This window comes from Oxyura jamaicensis, chromosome 20 (assembly GCF_011077185.1).
Source record: "Oxyura jamaicensis isolate SHBP4307 breed ruddy duck chromosome 20, BPBGC_Ojam_1.0, whole genome shotgun sequence".
NCBI lineage: Eukaryota > Metazoa > Chordata > Aves > Anseriformes > Anatidae > Oxyura > Oxyura jamaicensis.
In genome coordinates, this window is record NC_048912.1 from 5239897 (window position 1) to 5264403 (window position 24507).

The 24507-nt window shown below is 51.8% G+C and overlaps 1 protein-coding gene across 4 annotated transcripts in view; it reads left to right on the plus strand.

Annotated features, from left to right (window-relative positions):
* The first annotated feature begins 2814 nt into the window (after positions 1-2814).
* Positions 2815-24507, plus strand: part of RALY (RALY heterogeneous nuclear ribonucleoprotein) — a 116909-nt gene continuing 95216 nt past the window's right edge. Inside the window, exon 1 of one of the 4 annotated variants that reach the window (XM_035343949.1) lies at positions 2815-2926. The gene's annotated coding sequence lies outside the window, so the exon portion shown is untranslated. The remainder of the gene's footprint in view (positions 2927-24507) is intronic. The other 3 variants (XM_035343950.1, XM_035343951.1, XM_035343952.1) reach the window with 3 other exon arrangements.

Consider the following 24507-nt stretch of genomic DNA (forward strand, 5'->3'; position numbering starts at 1 on the left):
CATCCTAAAGCACCTGTATGTTTTTGTTCCTCTTTTATTAGAAATCCTCTTTTGCAGACTGATAATTTTTGCTCGTTCTTCAGATAGCTGCTTACAACAGGGCTTCACGGTGTGGAAAGTACAAATAACTTAGGACCTTTTGAGATGCACCCCTAGCTCCCTCAACAATTCTTTTAGTGGGATTCATAAAATCTATTACTGTTTCTGCAGATTGGCCACAGTGTGACTTTGGAGATTATTTTTTTTCTGTGTTGACACTGTTGCTTCATTGTTATTCTTTCTGTACTGGTGGAACAAAATGAAAAATTCATTAAAAACAGAGAAAAAAAAGGAAGGAAAGGAAAGCACTGGCATTTCTCTATCCCCCAGCACAAGAATCAAATGTAGGAGATTGAAATCAGGGCTATGGGAAGAAAGGGGTGAGAGGGTTAAACGTCTGAAAGGTTCATAGCCACACACTCAGTGTCCTGGGCAAGCAGTCTGTGCTGATAAACAGGAACAGTCACCTCCTTTCCAGGGTACCACTGTCCAACTAGGAGCTGAAGAAGGGTCTCACAGGAGGACTTGCTTCCTTCAGGGGCTTTCAGCAGGCAGTGACCCCTTAGAGGAGCTCCAGCAGCCATGCAGCTCGTAGCAGATCCACAGCTCTGCAGCTCAGATGTCCCCCATCCACCCTTCCAGGCCACGCGGGGAGCAGACGTACGAGGAGCATCATCTGCTGTTCCTTATGGACCCCATCCATGCCACGGGTGCCATTCACCTTGGGGCCAGCGATGATTTTGACACGGTCTCCCACAGCATCCTGGCATCCAAGCTGGGGCTGGATGGGGGGCTTTGTACAGCACTGAAAAATGAGCTGGGTGGTTGGGCTCCAAAGGGGTCAGGGTGGGTTGTGCCCTACCTGGAGGCCAGTTACAAGGAACATTTCTCAGCAGTCTTTCCAGGGACATGTCCTAACAGCCCTAGCGATAACCTAAGGAGGAGATAAAATGAAACCACAGGGTTGCAGGGAATACCAAAAAGAAGTGTGCAGGCGCTTGAGAGCGTGGCTGCCACTGAGCAAGGTGTGTGTGGGCTGGAGGAACGGGGATCTCCTCGGCACGTACCAGCCACGTCTGGCACAGCTCGCACCACAAGGACCCACCGGGGCGTGAGACATGGCGCTAAACTGGAGTCAGTCCAGAGACCCCCCAGGAGAGACCTCCAGGGTCCCTTCCAACCTGAACTCTCATGGGGCTCTGTGGATCCTCGATCCTCTTCCCAACTCTGCTGCGGGTTTGCTTACAGTGCCGTGGCTTTTTTTTTTTTTTTTTTTTTCTCCTCATGAGAGGCCTCAATTTCTGTAATTACCCCTACGTCACTCTTCCACCCCATGACAGGGACAGCCCCCCAAACAAGGACCTAAATCTTTTTAAAAAATGAAAATGACAATCCAAAACATTTCCCAGGATCTTTGCTTAGGAACGTCACAGGGGAAGAATAATTCTTTTTGTGATCAAGAGACTTAACTTCAAAAGCATCCAACCTGCAGCTCTCCGTGGGACACCTTTCTGCAGGGTTATTAATAAGAAATAATTGCTTTAAGTGCAGGAAAGTATGCGTACTTTCCATTCTCTTCCAGAACCCCTGCATCATTTGTCCTTAATAAATAATGAAAGATGTTTTAGTATTGCTTCCCCCCCCCCCCCCCCACCTTAGGCTTAGAAGTGATTGTTCAGCAATAGTAAATAGGACTTCAAAGAAAATTGGGTAAAGTTGGTTTGGATGCAAACTTAACTCTGAACTAATATGAATAGCACCAGCTTTTGCAGAAGCTTAAAGATGTTACGGGGGCTTTTGTGGGTGGTGAGTTTTGGTCAGAAAGCTGAATGCCCCGACACCGGATGGTCGTGATGCTCCCAAGAGAATTCTCCTCATGGAGGGCTCTCCTGAAGCACCCGGTCTTCAGGGGAACCTTCTGAGCACGTCGTCACTGCCATGCAGGCCGTGGGCTGGTGTCTTCCGTAGGACTGGTCTTGTAGAATCACCGAATGTCAGGGACTGGAAGGGGCCTTGGAAGATCCTCGAGTCCCATCCCCCTGCCGGGGCAGGAACACCCAGATCGGGTCACACAGGAAAACGTCCACGCGTCCAGAGGAGGCTCCACAACCCCCTGGGCTGCCTGTCCCAGTGCTCCGCCACCCTGAAGAAGTTTCTTCTCACACTGAGGTGGAAGCGACCATTTAAACACCCTCAGGGCACGGCAGGAGGCTGTGGCGAGGCGGTGCCAGCCTCATTTCCCAGGTGACAGGGACAGGCCAGGGACGGGCTGCCCGGGGGGGTGGCGCTGCAGTCCCCGTCCCCGGGGGCGTCTGAGGCGGGGATGTGGTGCTTGGGGACACAACTTGGTGGCGGCCCGGGGTCAGCGGCCCCGGTGACTGCTCCCGGGGGCCCCCGCCCCGCTCTAACGGCCGGGGCCCGGCGGGGCTCGGGGCCGCGCGGCTGACGGGGGAGCCACCGCCCCTCAGCCCCGCCTCCCCTCAGAGCCGCTCACGCCCCCTCCCGCCGGACTCTTCCATCACTCCGGCTGCGGGGGGGGAAGAGCGGGAGAGCGGAGGTGGCGGCGCGGGGCGAGGGCCGCTTTCCCTCGGCCGTGTCCCAGAGGCGTGGCTGAACACAGCTCAGAGCAGCGCCGTGGTGGCGGAGCGGGGCGAGGCGGGGCGGGACGTGCAGCAGAGGCTGGCGTTGCTCAGAGCCCCCCCCCGCCGCGCCGCTGTGGTACGGTCGGCGGGAGGGGCGGGACGGAGGAGGAAGGGGGCGTGGTTTGGCCAAAGAGGGCGTGGCCTTTTGGAAGGGGCGGGGCTTCGCCGCCCGCGGGTGCTGCGGGGCGCGGCGTGCCCGGGAGCGGCCGGAGCCGGCGTGGCGCTGCGCGTGAGTCGGGCTCCCGGTGGGCTTCGCTTTTTTTCTCCCCTCCTTTACACCTCCTTCCGCGTTAATTCCACTTGGTTTGTGGTAGTTTTTTTTTACTCTCTTATTTGTTTTTTTTTCCCTTAATCCTGCGTTTAACGGGAATCGCCGGGAGGCGCGGCGGGAGGGAGCGGGGCGCTGGCGGGGCTCGGCCCGGGCTCCGAGCCCCCCGGTGCCCCGGGGCGAAGCAGCGGAAGAAGGGAGGGAGGCAGGCAGGCAGGCAGGCAGGGAACCTCCCGGGGCCGGCGCCTCCTGCTCCCGTCCGGAGGCGGCCTCGGGGGCGGCTCCGTGCCAGGAGCGGGTCCCCGGTGCTCGCAGAGCCCCTGCTCCGGGCTGCTCGCTGGGGTCCTGCAGAGAGGGGCCGAGCCCCGGCAGAGGGCGGGCTGCGTGGGGCGAGCCGCGGGACCGATCCTGCCCAAAAACCGGCCCCGAGCGCGTCCCGGCAGAGCCGCCGCGCCCGTCCCGAGCGCTCCCGGGGGAGCCGCGGAGCGCCCCGGGTTTGCCGTGCCCGCCCGCGGCCTCGGGGGAAAATCCTGGGGATGCTGCGGCAGGGACCGCCGAGCTGTCTGCGTGCTGGGAGGACGGTGCTGTGCCTGGGGAGGGCTGCGGGTGTTTCTTCCGGGCTCCCTTCCCGCTGAGTTGCCGTCCTGCGCGGGGTGCGGGAGGGACACGGCGGCGGTTCCGCCGGAGTTACTGGGACAAGGAGGGCTGGGGGAGAAGCGAGGGGTTAAACCTCGGCTCCAGGTATGACTCCGTCAGGTCGTGGGCTGAGGTTTGTGATGGAGAAGTTAAAAATGCCCGGAAAACGCGCTAGGAGGAAACAGACTGAACAGAGGTAACTTCAGAATAAACGGCTAGCAGGGGTTGCTTGGAAATTCAGGAACCCGCTGGTGAACAGGGAGGGAGGGAGGAATCATTCCGATCAATAACGAGTTTTTTTTATATAACTGTAGAGTCTTTTATTATATCACATAAAGCACACGTTTAGGTTTATTTTTTATACCTGTGTTTGTATCCGAGGCTAAACCTGCAGAGTTCCTGCTGATGTGGGTAATCAGCATGAACTCTGATCTGAATCAAGCTGAACAGCAAAGAGGCTCTTAGGAGAATCTGAAACCCAGGAGGCATTTTTCAGACCTGAGTTATGTCACTTTTTTTAGAGGTGCCTCAGGCAATTGCATTTTAAGAAGACAAAGCTTTTGTTTTCCAGCTGGCCTAGAAAAATGTCAAGGATGAATCCAAAGCAGAGGCTTTCAGAAGTTGTCATTTGTGTTTAAGTTGATTGTGCTGTTGTGCACAGGAACGCTGCTGCCTTCCCCGCAGCAGTGTGAACAGGGTCTATTTTTATTTTTGCTACCAGTCCCCGTCTACCTGTTTCAGCTCAATTCAAGTGAGTAATGTTCTTTAGTGCTTCTCCTCTGTGAGTGTGGATTTAATTAGCAGGTCAGGTGTCTGCAGCTGCATCTCGGTTATAAAATTAATTGTATGTACTTTACAAAAGGCAGAGTGGACGTGACACCAGGGCAGAGATTGACACAAAAGCCCTGTTCTGGGGAATTAACACCTGCATGCAAGTCTCCAATTTTACATCTGAAATACTGGAATTTTTCAAGGCAAAGGCTCGTAACAATGAGCAAAGACTGCTTTCCTCTGCACATCCTAGGAAATCCACGGTTTGCATAGAAGCGAGAAGTATGCATGCTAATAGGAGGTTTTAAGCTTTTCTTGTGGCTAGTGGTGTTCCTTGCAGCTGAAAGCAATCGCAGTTGGCATCCCACGGGCACTGGGTTGTGGGCAAACAGCAGGAGCTACGCAGAGGGTACCACGGAGGATGCCCCAGCCTGGATGTGGGAAAGCATATTGCCTGCAATCTGTGGTTCTGTAAGCTCTCAGCGAGGTTCCTCTTGTTTAAGAAGCACTGGCAGTATTGATGATGACTGATTTTTCTCAAATGAAATGAGAACAGGTTTTGTCTTCAGGAAACCTCACAACCTTAGGGAAGCAGCATTTACCCTGTCAACGTGGTCCAAAGCTGTATCGCTGGAGGAGACACTGTGGGAATTAACCTCACCCGCCGACTTGTGTTGCCCTGCCTTGCTTTGTTCTGGATCTCCAGGGAAAGGCTATACGGGCAGCGTGAGTCATCTTTTGGCTCTCGTGTGGCACTGTTCAACACAAACAGTCCTGTTTGCTCCCCTCACTGAGGGTGCTCGTATCTTCCTGCGTGGGAGGGCCCGGGCTGGGCGCACCAGCTCTGCTGGAGAGGCGGCTGCTGCTTCCATGGGAGAGGGTGGGTCCTGCTCTTGCAGCACCTAACAGGAATATATATTTTTAAAACAAACCTTTGCAATATGTAGAAAGCCACGCATGAGGCAGGGCTCGGCCTTGGCTTTGTGGGGCAGGTTCCCCCACTGATTTTGGGGGGCCTGTGCCAAAGGGCAGGATGCCAGGCTCCAGCAGCGTTCCCATGTCTGCAGCTTCCTTCACTTAACGCATCCGTTTGCAGGCTCTACCAGTCGTGTTGCACAACAGTCTTTTTTTTGTTGTTGTTCTGAAAAGTCAGTTTTTAAAATAGAAACACAGTGCCAGTTTGGTTTTAGAGAAGAGGAATGAGGTGAATGGCATGGGTGCCTCCGGGCTGCGTCCGCATGAATGCCGCGGTTCCCAGGTGAAGCCTGCGGCATCGGCTGCCCTGCGGTGGGGTGGCACGGAGCAGTGGGAGGTGGGACGGGGTTGATCTGCCGCTTCTGCAAGCAGATTGTATTTTGACAAATGTGGCTGTGGTAGGAAAGAATATGAACTTGTCTCCCGGCTGCTGCAGGCTGGGGGACGGACAGACCGGCTGGAGCCGAGCGTCCCCTGCGGTGTCCTCCGGGGGAGGACGGTCCTCCGCGCGAGGCCTGCCTTCTGGTGGCAGCAGGGTGTGGAAATAAGGGTGGCAGTTCTGCCAAAAAAAAAAGATATATTATGTGGAAATGAGGGCAGTGGCCATTTGCTCTGGAAGCTGGGAGTAGATCAGCCGTGTAATCGGTACTGGTGAGCGGATTCCTGAGCTGGGGACCAGACTGGAGTGGACACAAGGTAGGGGTGGGAAGCTGGTGCTCCTCACCTGGGCTCCCAGTGCCTTTACAGGACTGCTTAAACCTCGTGCTTTTTTCCTGCCTTTAGCAAACTCTTCTGGAAAGCTGCTCTAGGAGCGTTTGTGAGGGGGAAAATGCTGCGTCTGCCGGCTGCCCGGTGCGGGTGCCGTGGCTCATAGGCAAGGGCTCTGTTTGACCACGGCTTGTGGACGAAGCCGAGTGCCTTGGAGAAGCGAGGGCTGTCTGGTGCCAGTATTTGGTCCTTGGCTGCGTGGCAGCAAGCATCAGGGAGAGCGCGCTGCAGGTGTTGGGTGCCAGGCACGCGGCAGCTTCCCCGGGGAGCTCATTTCAGTGGGGCAGTGAAGCTTTTGCCTTGTGCACATCCCGGCTGCATCAGGGATGGGGTGGAAGGTCCGGCGTGTTCTTGCCACCTCCCCACACCCTTGCAGGGAGTTTCCATGCAGGCACAGGAGCTCTCACTGCAGATTACATCACAAGAGGAGTGAGACTGTGGAGCTGGTTTGGAAACATCTGTGCCCATAAAACTCCTGGAGAAGCTCTGGTGCAGCTCATCTCATGCAGCCAGGGTGCGTTTTACCTCCAGTAGTTATCTCGGCACCCATGGGGCACAGGCTGGTGAGGAGAAGCTTCTGAAGGTGAAGTCTGCTGAAGGATGCCCCGTGAAGCTAATACGGGAGAACAGCTTCACAGGCACACGGGGAATGGCTGTTGCAATGGATGTGCATCAAGAGTAGGCGCTGCACTTTTTTGGCTCGTAATTAGGAGCAGAGTGCTTGCCTGCAGATGGGCTCCCCAGCCGTTTTACTGCGGTATAAACGGCGTGTTCAGGGAGGGCACGCTAATAAGCCGGGGTTTGCTGCTACCTCCTGTGAGCAGAACCACACCTTGTGGCAGGAGAGGGATAGGAAGGGCTTAGATGATTTTAATTAAAGTTATTGTGAGGAAGAAATTAAACATGGTCTCTTGCCCTGCTTGTATGACGAGCGGAGAGGGCTCAGCCTCCCTGCACCAAGCTATTAGCTGCCTTCTGTTTGCATAGGAAAAAAAGCAATTTCTTTTTCAGCTTTTAGCCCTGCTCCTGGGCCCTGTTTGCTTGTTTGTTTTTGGCAGCTCATCACTTTGAAGATGGACGTGAACGCTGTTCACCCCAGATAGTCCTTCATCTTTGTTTGTTGGCAAACATTACAAAACCTGTCTTAAATTACCTCTTCTGTCAGAATGAGCAGGCTGCGTGCGTACCCCCGGCGAACAAAGTGCTTTCAGCCCAAGTATAAGCCAGGCAGTGCTGCTGCTCCGCGCGCTGCTCCAGCCTCTCCTGGATTCCCCTTCCAGCACAGCCTCTGAACCTGTACGACTGAGGGGGAAAGCAGGAGGCCACAGCACTTCTTCATCTCACAGCAAAACCCACCGGTGCTCCAGCTGGTGAGCTGGGTCCCACGCCCGCATCCTTTGCTCCCCGCTTGTGGCAGTGATGGGGCTTGTCTCGCCACAGCAAGGTGCTTGTTCTGTATAAAACAGAAGATGCTAGAGGGGGCTAATTCAGGGTGGAAAAGCCCAGATGCTGCAGTCGAACAGAAACAAGATGTAAAAAATCAATCCGTAGCATGCTTCTGGTGGCTACTTTGTGCTCGCAGGTTTTTTTATTTTATTATTTTCATGTAGCATTTCACACCCGACCTCTTTCCTGAGCTCAGCTGGAGGGAGTGCGTTGCTGACTTGCCATGCAGGTGCATGCTCATCCTTGTTCCCATCCCGTGTCTCAAAATGACAGCGAGAGGAGCTTCTGGACAGCTCGGAGCAGAGGGGTGGGTTTGACAGCCTGAGCAGCCGAGGCGGGCAGCTTGTGAAGTGGTGTTTCAGGCTTCCCTCTGCATTCATTGCTTTTATTATCATTTCAGTTTGCAGATGTCGTATCGCTCTCCAATTTTTTGTGCTTCTTGCTGATGATATGTGTCTGTTCAAGTACTGATTTGCAAGAGGGAAAAACACTGTGCTCATGACCTCAGAATTGATAGATTTTAGCCTTATGCGTAGCGTAAACATCTATTTCTTGTAGCTTATTGTGAGGGAGCGGTGCACGGGATTGTGGCTTTGCAAGTCGGAGGCTCTGGCCCGTTGAGGAGTGCGGGTGATTTATAGCTTGCCCCAAGTCTTCACAGCTGGGTTGCTGATCTTTGGCACGTGTAGGGAGTACACAGTGTGTGATTACTCAGAGCCTTTTCTCCAGAAGCCCCAAAAAAGGGGATGGGATAAGCTTTGAGTCCTACCAAGCTGCTCAGGTTGGGAACTTGTTGTGTCTTGGGATGAAATGCAGCAGCCCGTGCAACGTGTGATAAATACAGATCTGCTTTTTATTTTTCATGTGAGAGAAGGGCGGTATTGCCAAGTGTGTCTGTGACCTGGGACAACGATGGGAACATGCCATGATGGAACCCAGAAAGAACCCCGTGTGGTTCTTTTCCCTTCATGGGGGGGAACTGAGCAGATACCAGCAGTCTAGAGGCCTTATGTAGGTGTCCTTCCACACAGTACAACAGCGCCTGAAGATCTGTGCCTACAGCCCATGAGAAGCAGCCATGGCTCCAGAAGTTTGTGCCCTAAACACATCCGGGCAGGGGGGCACGTACGTGGACGGACCGTGGCGGTGGCAGGGCTGGCAGCAGCTCCAGGCCCCTTGGTTCAGCCACTTGGGGTCTGTCAGGCCCTCTCCCAGCCCTCCTTCCGCATCCCTGCCACCAGAACCTGACTTGGGGGGGCGGTGGGGGCCTTCTGCCTGCCCTAGCCCAGGCTCCCAGGCCTCCCGGTGGCTTTGCCCTGCCTGGGGCTGGCACCCTGCAGGGGGGACGGGAGCCTCAGCAATGCTTGGCGTGTGACATTTCGCTTGGCCCAGGAGCGTGCGGTCACTTCTGCGAGCCTTAGCGGTGGCTGGCAAGGAGGTGACCTCTGCTATAAGCCGTCTCGGAGTAGGAATGTGGCAGCTCTGTCTGGGCGGCTTTAATTTTGTTTCGTGCTGCGGCATCTGCTTATCTACTTCTTACCTCAAGATTAAACGGGTACAGAAACAGATGCCTAACGCAGTGAGTCTTCCGATGGGTCGTCCAGGGGCTACCTCGGGGCCGGGCACGGCGCTTGGTGGGGGACGTCCTCGTGCAGGGGCAGGGACGGGAATGCCAGAACAGAAACCTGGGCTCTGTGCGGTGCTTGGTGGCCGAAGGGGTTTTTTGAAGTGGTCTTGAGCGCCGCTGGGGGTGCGCAGCGCTCCCCGCAGCTGGCTTGCTCGTTGGTGCTTCCAGTCTCGGTACAACAATTACCTTGATCTTGAACAATACCGGCTGAAGAGTATTAAGAGGGACGTGGTGGTACCGAGCTCCAGCTGGTAACCTGGCAAAGCCTCTCTGCGCAGCCACCTCTTGTCTTCACGTGCGTTTCCAGGCCAAGCAGGTGGCGCTTCGTTTTTTTCACGTAAAAACCCAGGGAGTGCTGTCTGTGCGTGTCTACTCGCATCCGTGCGCTCTATGTAGGTCAGATGTGCGTTGGCTGCTTTGCGAAGACCGAACCTGACAGCGCGTCCTTCCTGCGGCTGGGGGGAGCGCTGCGCTGCCGTGCCGGCCGCGGCGGGGCTGTTCTCCAGGGCAGAGCCCCGGCGGGGCCGCGGGCGCAGTGCGTGCTCCCCGGCACGTGCTGCGGGTTTGGGACAGAGCCTGGCTGCTGAAAGATTAATGCAAGCTGTGCATCGAGGGGTGACGGAGCGTCGTATCAGATTAGCCTTACGGTTCAAAATACTAAGTGCTTCTATGCTGCGTGTTTAGCAGATGCCTCTTGCTATGCTCTGAATAAAGAGCCTGTCTCCCGACCTCTGACGCCTGTGTTTCTACAGCAGGAGTTATTAAAACACAAATCACTCTCCTTCCTCCTCCCTCTCTCCCCAGCCAATCTCGTTCTGGTATTTCTTGACCTTTTCTCACTCAGGCTGTGTTGGTGGAGGATAAAGCGAGTTGAAAACAAGCAGCTTTCCTAACAGAAGCATGTGAGGAACCCAGTCTAGTACCCTTTAAAACGGCTGAGTCTCCTTTTTGCTTCGATGGGCACGGGTCAGAGACAGATGTGTGTGGCCCCATGGAAGATGCTGTCCTAGGGTTAAATCAGCGGGCATCAAAGCTATGGCTGCTGCTGACCTCCCAGCAGTTGTTTTTTGTGTGGTTGGCAATTTTTGTCTTGAAGGCATGTGAGGATGCAAGAACTGTTTCTCACGGAAGGAAACTCCTCGCTTTGTGGAAGGAGAACCTGGAGGTGTGACCCCACGGGACTCCAGGCATCCGTTAAAAACAGATACGTAGGGGACCTAGTGCTTATCTTACAGCTGAAGGGGGAGCTCTGGAGTTCCCTCTCTCTGGGAGCCTTCATGTGGAGACCCTGCTCCCTGAATTACGTTTCCCAGATGAGATGAGCCTGTGAGCAATCACAATTGAAATAGTAGCAGACAAGGATCAGAGTAGATGAAGGTGGATATAGGAATGTCCTTGCGCCATCCAGTGCAGTGTGGGAGATATTTCTAGTGTTAAAGCTGATCTGCTTGCTCTACAATACTATCAAGAAACACTTGAAATGGAAGAAGGGCTGCACCTGTCGTTCCTTCCTTCAGCAGATGACAAGTGCCTACAGGCACTGCAGGCTCCCGAGTCTCAGAACTGAACGTGAAGTTCTGCGCTCGGAAGCAGCTGGATGAGCAGCCAGCACGTGGGGGCCTCTCAGCAGCGAGCAGGTCCTTGCGACTGAACAGTAACTATCAGGAGGTGGTGAGCCCTCGGCAGGCTTGGCTGTCAAGCCATGGATTGAGGAGTATTGGTCTCAGAGGCTGGGTAGGGGTTGTACCAGGCCAGCTTGAGAGATGAGCTCTGGAATACGTGGAATTGTTGGAAGTTGCTTGGAAAAGAGTGATGGAGCATTTAAAGGGAAACGGGAGCAAAACCCCTGAATGTCCTGTGCAGGAATTCTGGCTGGAATCCTGTTCTCGGTGTGTAAGTATGTGAGCTGAGCGTGTGGAGATGTCTCGGGACTGACGTCTCTGCTGGAGAGACCGCTTTGCTAAGTGCTCCCTTGCTGTGCTCAGCTGGCAATCAAGGGGTGAGATGTATCCTACAACTGCTCTTTCCCTTCATCCTAAATAATACGAACCCTGCGTTGTTGTGGAAGCTCCTGAGTGCAGCCAATTTTTGCTTAAGTCCCTGCTGACTAACAGGAACTAAGAGGAAACTAATGAAATCCCTATTGTCACTACATATTTTTTTGACCTTTAAAAGGAAAATGCGCTGGTGAGTCAGGAGACCCTCTGGGAAATCTGTTCAATTTGTCTCGGGCAGAAGGTGAACTGAGATGCAATGGTGACAGTTCCAGTTTAAAAATAAAGGCAGAGATCAGAGCCGTGCAGAAATCTTGCCATGCTGTTGTCTCTGGTTTATGCATGAGCACAGAAGTGGAGTCCCCAGAGCTGTCAGGTGTCTCTCAGCTATTCTGGTTACAAAGCAAAGAGAGATGCTGAAGTGTTTTGCAATTTTCACCTGACTTGGTTCTAAACACAGGGTGTAAAATCCTTGTTTTCTGAGTGTAAGAAAGAGAGTAAAGAAGGCTGTTTCCTGCTCTGCATCTACAAAAGAAATGAAATGGTGGTTTTGGCTGAAACCACTGAACTTGAACAGTTTTGTGGCAATAAATGCCATTTGAGAGTGGATGAAGCTTGCCCATGAAGGGGGGTGACCCTGGCTGTGCCTTCCAGCAGCTCAAAAAAGTCTTTATTATTTTTATGTAAATTCAGAGTTAGATTGGAGGGGGTACGACCGAGTTCTGATGCTGCTAATAGCCCCGGAGTTTGGAGGAGAGCAGATTTTGTTCGTGTTGCTCGTTCATCAGGACTTCTAGTCGTGGGTGAGTGAGCGTTGCTTTGCCTACAGATCTTGAGACTGTTTTTCCCTAACAAAGACTTCTGGCTTGGAGGTCTCAACTGCTAAAAGTGCTGAAGTGTTGGGAAATGTGGCTTTTGGTGTAGCAACGCTTCCAAGAAATCTGTCCCTTGCTCCTGTCACGCTCACAGCTGCTCGGGGCAGGCAGGCGACATCAGGCGTGCTTGTAGCCGCTGTGTTGGTTGGGCTTCAGGCCCGTTCGTGCTCTCCCTCCTTATAATTAAAATGAAATTGCAGTTCTGGGCTGGTACAGGAGCCTCCCTGCCAACCAAGCGTGACACCTCATGTAGGGGGCAAGGACCACCAAGGTCCTGGGGTGTCGCAGGTCTGCAGAGCTCTGCTCCTGCTCCCAGGGCTGACGGGTGCCACCAGCCTCACAGCGTGCCCCCGGCTGCTGTGCAAGGACTTGGTAAACCCCCTGCAGTTATTTTCTGTCCGGTCTCTCCCTGCTTGAAGCAGCTGGGGCAGCGTGAGACCCTTGGCTGGTTGCACAGGGATGGGTGGGAAATGCCCTGCCCTAGGGGCCGCGTGTCCCGTTCCCTGCCCGGCCGTGCAGCCTTACCAAACCCGGCTTCCTGGTGGGAGCCGAATGCATCCTGCTGCCGAGGTGGGAGAGAGCCAGACCTGTCCCGGTCGGTCCGGGAGGTGCTTGTGTGTTTCCAGTGCTTCAGTGAGCTTGTCCCTGGTGTCCCGTGGCACTGGGTGTGCTGGGCCAGAGGGTCCAGCCCGTCCGGCTGCGTCTCTCCCTGGTGCTACGCCGCTCCGCAGCCAGGGCCGCGCTTTGATTTGGCTCTGAACATGTGGATTGCTTTGACCTAAATCATATGAATGCTATTAGAGCTGGAAATCCTGTGTTCCCTGCTGGCTCCAGTTCATTAAAATAACAAATTCATAAACAATAACTCTTCAAAGCAGTGTGCCAGAGACACTGCAGTGCTGGATCATGTATAAAACATGACCCTGCAGAAACCAGCCTGTTCCTCCGTGGGCAACTTGTAGTTCTGACCACCCTTGAAATAATGTTTAAAGCAAGGTACCTCCTGCTCCTTTAGCATAGCCTGAGACTTCATAAGAATACGATGCTGGATGCAGTCTGTGGGATTTTATTTGTCCCTTGGAACAGGAATTATACCCTTACAGATGTCAGCAGTGTCTCCTATACTGTGCGATTTAGCTAAAAATTAGCATGAGTTATTTGGTTTAAAGGTATTAAAATATGCCAGACCAAGCAATTGAGCAAAACTTTACTTTCATCTGCGCTGCAGTGTACCCCAGCTCGCCGGTGGTGGTGGTTGTGTGTGCATCCACATCCAGGTTCCCCCCTGGGAAAGGTTTCTGGAGGTGAGAAAAGCGGCTTCTCCTGTCTCGTACAGGTGGGGGAATGAAATGGTGTCACCAGGCCGTGTCGGTCATGGTGGGGCTGAGCTGGGGGCACCCCAGTGTCAGCTCAGGGGCTTCTCACGCTCCCCTGTGCCCCGTCCTTGGAGGAAAACATGAGCTGTGATTTCAGGAGCGATGGGAATCTCCACCTGGGAACAGCATCTCGCCTTCCTGCAGGCCAGCTGGCAGGACTGGGTCCTTATGGAGTTTGCAAAACAGGAGCTCAGAGCCTCAGAACTTCAGCCAGAACCCTGCACATCTGTGCTGTCCCCTCACAATTGCACCATTCCCCCTGGGGGGAATTTTATACGTGTGGAGGTAATAATTGTGCATAACCTACTCAGAAGTTGAGTCAAACAACATTTCCACTTCACATACTCCCAGTGTAAAAATACCTTTCATTAACCTCTTCTTCTCAGTAGAGACCTCTTACATGCTTTTTTCTACCCTTTTATGTTCCAAGACAACAAATTCCCCCTAAATAACAAGTGCTCTCGTTGACTACTAATTCTGAGTGTTGCACTTTTCTCCTCTACCTGCCTTTTGCTGCCTGAACTCCTCCAGGGATCTTTTTTTCTACAATTTATTCAAGATACATGCAAGATTTATTCTTGCAGCCATTTCAGCAGGATGGCCAGCAACAGACTGAGGTAAAAACCCTCGGCGCTTCACATCGCTTGACCTCAAGAGCCCCAGGTGTCAAATCCCAGCAAGAAACCCTGCTGAATCTCTGGGAGGGTGCTGGGCGCTGCTGACCCCGTGCCACGCGCGTGCATTTGGAGAGACCTGCGTGGCGCTTCCAGGTCTCTGCTGTGCAGGTGCACGCTGTGTTTTCTGAAATGCAGTGCTGCACTTCTGCGTAGGATCAAATCAAGGGGGGGATTAGATTAAAAGAAAAATGCTAGCCTGTTTTAGGCCCCAAAAGCCAATGCTAGGTGCCTTTCTTTGCAATCCTGAGGCTCCTTACAGCTCCTCTGTTCTGAGTGCGCTTTATCTGTTATTTTGATGTCTCTGTGAGCAGCTGTAATGTAGGTGACGGCAGTGATCTTGGAAAGACAGCATGGGAAAATGTGGCAGATAGGAAGAAGTTTGGGGAGCTCTGGGGTATCGGGGAAGGATGCGTTACCGGCTGCGCTCTCTGTAGGAGCAGCGTGTGTCAGTGCTTCCGTGCGAGGTGTCTCCGTGCCATAAGGGCCCCTCACAGCCCTGCTTCCCGTTCAGTCTGGCTGCCTGCTGTCCGGGAGCGAGCTGACGGCTTCGCCGGCACTCTCCCACGTCGTGCAGGGGGAACTGGAGCCTGGCGGCTGAATTTCCCAGTTGAGCTGGTGAGCAAGCCCCCCCCTCCAGCGCTGGCACTGCAAGGTGGCTTTTATGACTCCAGCGTTCTGTTCCGATTCATGGCATTGCTTGTGTGGGTATAATAAATGACTTGAGTGTCTAAAATGCCGTAGGCCTGATGTTAAGCTTTTTCTACTGTCTTTGCATGGATCTTTGGCAGTGCAGGAGCTGCGTATGAGAAAGTGAGCATAGCTTGGCATTAGTAACACCGTGCTCCGGTCTGGACAATGAGCAGAAGTAGCATGGGTCAGGGTGGATATGGATAGCTGGAGAACACGTTGGCTTTGATCCAGCCTCATCCACTAATTACTCCCTCTCGAGTAGCAGGGTTGACCTCGTTCCCAGAAAGGCAGATGAGATGCCAAACAGAGGTGGCTCTGTGTGACAGTTGTATGGGTGTCACTTTGTTCCCTTCTTAAAGAACACGCCAGTGAGCAGCCTGATGTTCATCCTAGCCCACTCCTTAGCCAAAGGAATTGGGTGCCTGAGATGTGTCTTGCACAGATATGGGGGTTATTTAGGATGTAGGACTTGGATTTCCTGACCTGTGCCATAGCTTCAGGATTAGGATCCTGTCTCACGGGGATTAGCACAGAAATGGCAGAGGGAGGCGTTTCTGTTTGTTGAAGATACCCACGCTTGTTGGCTTTCTCCCTAGAACTGACCAATCTGACTTCAAAGTTTGCTGAATTCTTGGTCTTCGTGGTGGCAGTCCATTCTGCTCTGGAAGAATGGTCTCCAGGCCAAATTTCTCATTTATCTCTATCCATTACGTGCTGGAGCGTGTAACTGGCTGTGCGAGCCCCGTTGGTGTTCCAAGGGAAATCTTAGCTGTCTCCATCTCTCACTGTCTGCATTGTGGACAGGCCGTGATAATCTGCCCTGCTATTTCACTTGCTCGTGGCATGTGTCAGATGTTGGGCAGACTGGGAGGCCCAGTGCTCATCCTCAAAGGGCTGCGGCCGCCTCCTGCGGACCGGGCTTCCAGGCAAGCCAAAATCCAGCTGATCTCAGGCTGCCTACGGAGGCAGCATTGATACGGGGAGCCAGGTAGAACACACAAAAAGAGCTATTTCCTTTCATCAAGAATGTTTTATTCACTGTGTAACTTTTTTTCATCCCCAAACACTTTTACAGCTGACAAGCCAGATTTAGCTTTCTGATACTCCGTATGAATTGGGTGTTATTCTTCTGATTTCGCTAGAGCTGCTTTGATTTCACGATAAAGTAATAGAAGAATGGAGCTCTATGATAAATAGTGCCCTGGTGGAGCCAGAGCAGCTGCCAGTAGTCCTGGGCCACACTGCTCAAAAGACATCATCTGACCTCCAAAGTCAGCCTCGGTATTATATTATTCATGCAGAAATGGACAGCTCCTCTTCTTTGTCCTCTGGATGTGTTTCCAGAAGTCTCCTGTGTGCATGACAGACCTCGTATTTCAGGGGTGGGATAGCTGGGGTGGTCCGTGTGCTCCAAGTTGATGTCAAACCAGCTTTGTCAGGTCACTGAATGGTGAGAGGTTGATCTCAGCTCAGTGATGGCCAAAGTGTGCTCCCAGAGCTGGTCGGGCAGGGTGGATGTCCCAGCCCGGGAAGCAGGGCTGCAGGAAGGCTCTTCCACAGGGCTGGTGCAGCACGGCTCTAGCAGGATGTGCACTTATGTGCTGCTGCAGGAGCTTTGGCCATCGTTACAACGCTGCTTGGTCTCCACTCCGATGGGCTCATCAAGCGTGATATTATCCCAGCCAAGGATGTGGCACTTCCCAGGCCTTTATTTCACGGCATTTCGTTAATTGCTTAATTCTTTGTTTTGAATGCACGCTGGAAGTGTGTCAATCTGTCTGATTGGAAGCGACAGAAACCTTTGGAAAGTCTCACTAGTTTCCTGGTTCTTGGATGTGATTCTCGCTGTGTATGGCAAATGTGAGCCTGTTCTGCCAGGCAGTGCAGGCTGGCCCAGAGCCCTCAAGCAGGCATTCCCCTCTTGTGAGCCTCTCCCCCCAGAATCTATGGAAAAGGCAGAAGGAGCTGATGGGGTTGAAATGTCCTGTGCTTTCCAGGTGCCTCCTCTTCCCCCTTGGGGTCTTTTTCCATAGTAAAGAGAGTTTGCCCCTAAAGCCAGCAGCTCTCTGATGAGCAGAATCTCTGGAATGTGAAATTCAAGAATTCAATCCATCCGTGTCTGCAGAAGCTCCTGCCTTCCATCCAGGCCAGCTCTGGTCGCAGCAGTGTCAGTTATCGTCTTCCTAAGGTGTAATGAAGAAAACCCTACGCTATTTTTGCAACTACAATTAATAAAGGGAGAATACTTGATTGCTTTTTTCAGTACAACATCCAGTAGCATCTCTAGGGAGGAAAGAAGTTACTGAAACTTCATTTCCTTGCATGTCTTTGTTATGTGGCTAATAATTATTTTTAAACTGCCCATGATGTTGTGAGTTGGCTTGTTGTAGGTTTTTTTTATACTTGTCAAAATGTCAATTGTAATGAAAGACTTCACAGACATGCTGTACCTGAGTGATTTAAGCCTCTAGGCGAATCAGGCTGCTGATAGCATTTTTGGATGAGTCAGAAAGGTTTGTTTCTCTCTTTTTATATTCTTTTTGTTTGGTTGGAATGTCTTCATCAAAATTAGTTGTTGAAGGTTTTTTTTTTTTTTTTTTTTTTTTCCTCTTTTTAAAGGCTAATCTGCTGCCTGTCAGCTTACCACAGAGCTATTTGGAATTCAGCATCTTACATTGCACTCACATCGGGGGAAAAGGAAGTGCCTGTGTAATAACAATAATTGAAAATTAATAGTAGATTAAATTAATACATAATTAGAAAACACTAATGCTCCCTGCGAACAAAGGCTGATTCCTATAGGAGTTTTATGAATAGAAGGGGAAAATTATGTGGCGCTTTCCCTGGGCCCTGTCTATTCCAGCCTGCAGATCATTAAAGCAATTATAATTTCACAGAGGTTTGATCTGGAATTGATTTCTTTGTGATAATTCAATTTAGAGGCTTGCTTCCTCCAGGGTAGAAAATGACAGAAGATGAAGTGTATAAATCCTCGCTACTGTCCAGAGGCACGCATGGAAGCTGGCGGCGAGCCAGTGAGGAGTCACTCCAGAGAACAGTCTGCTTGTGACCTTATGGTTGGAGTGGCAGATGTTTTTGTGCTTAATTAGGAAATGATCAATACCAGCTCAGTGCCAGGCTGTGGGGGAAGATGACCCATCAGAGTACGGACCTGAGGACAACGACACTTTGTCACACGAGGTGTGGTTAAAACTCGCCACAGACTCGTGTTGGCAGGAGGTATCTCTGGTCAGTGATCTCAGCAAAGCCATCGTGTCTGCCTTGCCTTCCACCAGAACTGGCGCTGTGAAAGAACGACTTCTTTGGTAAAGAAAAGCAGCCGAGGTGGGGCTGCTGATCACCTTTCCATCCCTGCTGGGAGGGACAGAGAGAGAAATCTGCTGCGGGGAGGACCTTGGTGATGCAGACCCAGGTGATGCAGAGACTGGAGCGCAGCCAAGCCCTTGCTGGAGAGCTGTGAGGTGCTGTCCGCCCTGGTCTCATTTCCTTTTCCTGATGCTGGAGTGCCTTGTCCACTTGTACGCGTGCTGATGGCCGTGCCACCTGCGGCACACCTCTGCTGTGCCTGGTGCATGCAGTGATGCAGATACAGATGAACATTTATTTTGTGGCTTCAGCTTTTGCTTGACTCTTACCTCTACCATCTTCAGACCATCTGCTCTTGCCATAACACAGAGGCACGTGCAGGATGCTCCTTCCACATATGCAAAGCCACCTGCTCCGTGGGGTTGTGCAAGGAGAAGGGCTGCCTTGGACTGGGCAGCACAGCCTTTGCTTACGGACAGTCACAGCATAACTGGCCTGGGATGCAGCCTTGTAGCTGCGTTCGTAGAGCAAATGGCATCACCGCCACACGACGATGCTCCAGCGTGCTGTCCTGCTGCTTCTCTTGGGGCTGGGCAGGAGAACTTCTCCAACCCGGTCCTACAGGGACTGGGAAGGCTTCTGGGTAGCCAGACCTGGATGTCACAGCAAAACGAGGGGAGGCGGATGGGGAAGGGGAACAGAGTACAGAACAGTAGAGTACGCCAAGGCACAGTGAATCCGATGTAGCGGGGAAAATTGGGACCTAGTGGAATATAACGATAAAGTTTACTAAGCTGGGCTACCTGCCTCCCCTCCCAATTAGACTTGCAGGAAGTAACACAGCCAGCTGAAGCTGGTACTTGCAGAAAGCAATACCCTTGTTAATTTGCTTTCTTCTTGGCCCAACACGACGTTTCATTTTTATTTTGTAGCTTTGTGCACAAAGCCCCTCCATTCCCCTGATCTCTGAGGCTGTGTGTCTGGGAATCCTGGAGGAACAGCTATTCATTCAGGCTGGGGTTTTGTTCCTGCATATCAAATTGTGTTTGTTGAAGTTTTGACTTCGGTTGCTATTCCATTTCAGGGCTTTTTATTAAAAAAAATAAATAACAAAGATGATGAAACCTCTTCACAAGAAGGGAAAGAAATTAAGAAAGACTTTTAGTTTTAATTGCATTTGGTAGGCTTGGCAGTTGATATAAGAGAATGTCAGGGGAAGATAAAATATATATATATACATATGCATGATTTCAATCAGAAGTAGGAGGAAGGGTTCATGGCTGGGTTACGCAACTCTTCTTCACAGCAGTGAGCACTTATTCAATGAGTGTGTTTGCTTTGATCTATTTCGCATCTATATTTATTGGGGGAAGCCATCCCAGCCCTGCATGAGCTGCATCTGCAGCTCTAACTCTTGCCTTTGGGACCAGGGAGAGGTGAGACCCTGACCAGGTGCTGCAGATGCAAGGCGCTGGGGGCTGCTCTGCGCTGCGGGAGGGCATGCCAGCGCTGTCAGTCCTGGTGTGGGGAGCCCTGAGAGGGGACCTCAGGCATCCAAGCCCAGGGATTTGGGGTGCCAGATGAATGCAGGGAGGTGGAGCGACCTCCCACAGGGAGGCTGTGCGGGGGGGGGGGGGGCCCGCCTGTTGTATGACACCTCCTTGCTACGAGGGATGAGGCTTAGGGCTGGTTTTGAGCGAGTCAGAGGCGTAGCACATCCCAGTGGCTAAGAAACCCAACAGGCTGCGGCAAGAAACACAGAGGCTGAGCTGTGTCTTTTCTAACGTGGCCCAGAGAAGTTGTGGACCCAGTTGTCCCCATCCGTGGAAGTGTTCAGGGTCAGGTTGGATGTTGCTTTGGACAACCCAGCCTAGCAGAAGGTGTCCCTTCTGGGCAGGGGCGGGGTGGGCTGCTGTGGGCTGCAGCCCTGCCCAGAGCTGGCAGGCGGGGAGCAGCACCCCACCACCCTCGTCAGAGGTTTTCTGGAAATGGGAATTTGTCTGCAGGAGAGGCTAATGCTTCAATCTCTGACATTTTGACAAGAACACCTGAAACAGGAAAAACAATCATTGCAGAATAAAAATAAATTCAGAGGATCCAGTGTTTCTTGTCGCAGTGTTTTGTTTTGCGGCACCATCCTAGAACACACTGCTGAATGTCATTAAACAGCATATCAAAATGGGGATGGGTTTGATGTTTTGAAATACTAGTTCACAAAAACACCCAGCACAAACAGTTCTTTTTTTCTGTTGTATTTCTTATTGCAGAGAGGGGAGAAGAAAAAAAAAAGTAACAACAACAACATAGTAGCACATACTCTCAGGAAAATGGAAACTGTTCTGTTGATGATTTATTTATTTAGTTAGTTTGCTGAAAGCCCTGTTGTTCAGGATTGCTGTGGGTTTGGTGATGTGATCTGTGTCGGTCCAGCTGAAGTTGTGGCTTCTCGTTTGACATCAGCGTTAGCATTTGCCTTTGTGTCCGCTGCTCGTCCTCCAAAGATATCCTTACTGTTCCCTCAGTTTGCTCCTCGCCTGCTGATCTTTTAAGAGCTTCCTCCTTGTAAGGAGAAGAGGTTCAGTGGTGTGGCCAACACGCGTCCCTTGGGTGCCTAAATATTTGTGACTGCTGCTGGGGACCGACGTTAGCGCCTCTGGGATGCGGAGGGGAGCGGTGCAGCCCACTGTCACCTCCCAGCAGCTGCCCCTTGGTACTCAGAAATCTCTTCAGCTTTCTTGAGTTTTCTTAGGGCCAGCTGCTGCAAGAAGTGTGTTTCTCCTTCCTCTGGCTCTGAATTTCAGTGAAAATAGAAAGAGTGCTCCCTTGAGGTGCTGCGCTGGCTGTGGGGCTGCCCCCCACCTGAGGGATGACGATGCGCCCAAGGCAGACGTGGAAAGGCTGCTCTGAGATGGGTCACTTTTCTACTTGGAGCAGAGGTGAATCTGCATGATAACGAGCTCCAATATATTAGAAAAATGTTGGTTAAAGCACCAGGGTCAAATTGAGGTAATTGGATCTAACCTCGCTAATTCAATACCCCAATTAATTCATCGTGCTCTGAGAAGTCTGCAGAAGGGCTAGCACCAAAATGAGCAATGGCCTTAAAGATAGCTGTAAAGTAATTACTTTTTTTTTATTTTAACATCAATTGCTGATTTATGAAAGGCTCAATATTTGGTGTTTATCTTTTGTGTAAAGTTGGGGAGCCAAGGCTTCATCCTGGCTCTCAAGAGGTGTTAGCTCTGAGACTGGAAACTCCAGTTTGGGGTGGGGTGAGCACAATGCCATCCCAATTACTGTCTTGAGCTATTCCAGATTTTTTTTCAGCCTAGAAAGTTGCAGGAAAAAGAAATTCGTTGTCCAGAGGAACAGCTCTGAATGCAGAGGGGTTGTTTTTTATGAAGATCAATGCCAGTACCCAGACTTCTCTTGGAAATCAAGGTGCTTGGGTGCAGAGCCTTGCTTTGAGGCCCATGAATCTCCTCCACATCCTTGTCTGCCCGTGAGTGAGCAGTCAACAAAGTCTGAAACCTGTCAGTGAGTGCGCCATGAAATCAGCAGAGGAGAAGCTTGCTGGACTTGGAGCAGAGGCATTGCAAGGGGTCCATGGAGCTGAGTTCTCATCCTGCTTCTCCTGAAGATGTTGGACAAAGCTGATCTGATCATATTTCCATGATCATATATCCATATTTTCATGATTTCCATCTGATCATATATCTCATGTCTATACTGTAAATAACACCCTCAAGGCACCACCGTGTCCATTGGGTTCTGCAGCTGGACCTGGAGAGCCCTGTGCACGCAGGTTGGCTCCTCAGGGCCTCCCAACAAACCATTTTTCCTTGTGATGCTGGTATGGATGCTGCTATCCACACCAACGAGTTGGTAGGAATATGCCCTTTGCTGCTATATTTCTAAGCCTTGTTTTTCCTGCCCTGTGTGCACTTAGGGGGGGCTGTGCCTGTCTGCGTTGGATCAAAGCAGGATATTGTGCTGCTGGAGACAAGGTTTGGATTTCAGTCCTTTGCCATTTGGTAAAATTAGATGGAGGTGGATTCAATGAGAGATTGCCAGAGGAACGTCCCACACTCAGCATCTTGGGGGAATACATGCAGTGTTCCAAGCTTTACTGACATGCTTGGCTTGCACAGGCCCCTTGATAAGGCTCCATGCGATGGCATTTGTGATTAGAAGTGCTGAGCTGCTTTTAAGACCATCTAAAGACAGGGAGGACTGAAAGACTGCAGGTTGTGTGTGTGAATCCTGCCTCTGGCTGGGTGCGAGGCTGAGCTTGCGGCATTTGCTGGGGTGAGTTAAGGGCAGCAGCCCCCTGGATGGTGCAGCATGGCCAGGTTTCTGCCTGTCCCGAGCGCTGAGCTAGGAGAGGAGGCGGCAGGGCCTGGATGAGTCCAGGAGCTGGGCTGTCAGCTGCTGCCTGCGCTCTCATAAGGGGAACAGAAAGCACCAATTCCCTTCTCCATGCAGGTCCAGCTGCTTGGACCTGTCTGTGACCTTCTGAAGTGTGTGCTTCAGAGGGATGCTCATGCTGAACAGCCCTGTGGGTGCAGTGCGTGCCCTGCCTCTGCAGCGAGAGGAGCTTCTGGATGCAAGGAGCAAGCGAGTGCTTGCATTTGCTGTGCCTCCAGCTGCCTTCTCTGAACTGTTCTCCGTTACCTCTTCCTACCAGCCTTTTCTGTACGCCACCCCACCCCCCAAAGTCTTCCATTTCTTGGTGAATTAGTGCTGTCTTCATGCTTTATGGTGAGCATTTTTATTTTGCTGTCTTGCTCAGAAGTTTTGCTGTGTCACCCTCCAGCCTGCCAGCAACAGGCAGAGGTATTGAGTAGAGGAGGGGCGCATCGGTTTGCGACCACCTGGATGTTGCTGAGGCTGTTGTCTCCCTACCCCGGGCTGGATGTGGCCAAACTCTCCTTGCTACCATCTCTGCCTTTGGGGCTGCTGGTTGGAGATGGCCAGGTCACCATCTGTCAAAGGCATCTGCCAAAGGCAGGGAGTTGCCTCTCTGGTTGCAATAGAGAGAAGCCCAATCAAAAGCAGCTGCGGAGAGATGGCTTTGCAAGTCACAGGTGTTTATAGCTTAAAATGTGGCTGTGAATTGATCTGCACAGTTCAGCAAGCCATTGCCTGATTATCTGGCCGTGATCAGTCTGAGCCCCAGAGAAGCCCTTTTCTGGTGTCACAGAAGATTTCCAGGCTCCTGGTGTAAGCAAAACGCTTTGTTGCTGCTCATCGGTGCAACCTGCTTTCGTGGTGGAGAAACGCACATTTGAGACTGCTGAGATAATAGGCTGGAGTGACAGAGATAGAGGTAAGTCTGGCATCTCTGTAGCATTTCTGCATCAGTGATGAGGCAGAGACAAAAGATGGCAGGGAGGTTTGAGCTGGACTGGCACAAAAATCCCAAGGAAGTGCTCAGTTCCTGCAGTATTACGGAGGCATTATGGCCAGAGGGTGGGTGAAAATAATGGATGGACTTCAGAGTCTAGGGTAATTTTAGCACCATCCACACTATTACAAAGAGAAGAGGTAAAAAGCTTCTTTCCTATTAATGGGAAGAAGTAAGGAAAATAATTTTCAGGTGCCTGGCAGCTAGTAGGGTCTCTGTGGGCCTCCCTGGTCCTTTGAGGAGACGTGGTGCAGCCAGAGAAATGTCTCAAGCCTGTGTCTGATCTTTCCTTCTCCGGTGAGCCCTGGATTCCTAGTGCTTGTCTGTGCAGTGTCAATCAATGCAACACTTTCTAATCTGTGTAGAAGAAAAGTACATAAAAAAAAATCTATATATCTGTAATTGTTATTCTTCCTGTCCATAGACCCCAGGAGGAAAGTCAGCCGTGAACTTAAGTGGTGATTGTATGCAGAAGAGCCTTTGTGCCCTGTAAGCATTTGGCTGAGGAACTTGGCTTAGCATAATTTCCCATGGAAACTTCTTTTTCATTGAAAGACTTTGTTTGTTTGTTTTTGCAAGAGGAGGAGCAACAGCCTGGCAGACAGGAGGAGGCCAGGGGGTGCCTGGGATGCTGCCCTGCTGATGACTTCTCAGTGGCTCTGGGGAAGGTCAGTTCTGCACTGTCAAGGGGGACGTTGAGTAGCAGCCTGACTGCAGTCCAGGGCTGCCTCAACAGGTGAAGATCCAGCAGCGTATGTTGTGCTGGCAAAGTGTTTTGGGCTCCCTTGCAATGCAAGGCATAATATGAAGGCAAGATTGAATTTAATACACCGTGTTTAACAGCAAGACTTTAAGTAGAGCCCAAGTTTCTACTGACTTGCATCTTAGTGACTTCCAAGGATATTGAGTAGTCACATCTACCTTCCCTGGGCACTTTTGAAAAGCCAAGCCTAACAACGGATGGAGGGAAGGCAGAAAGACAAGCCGTG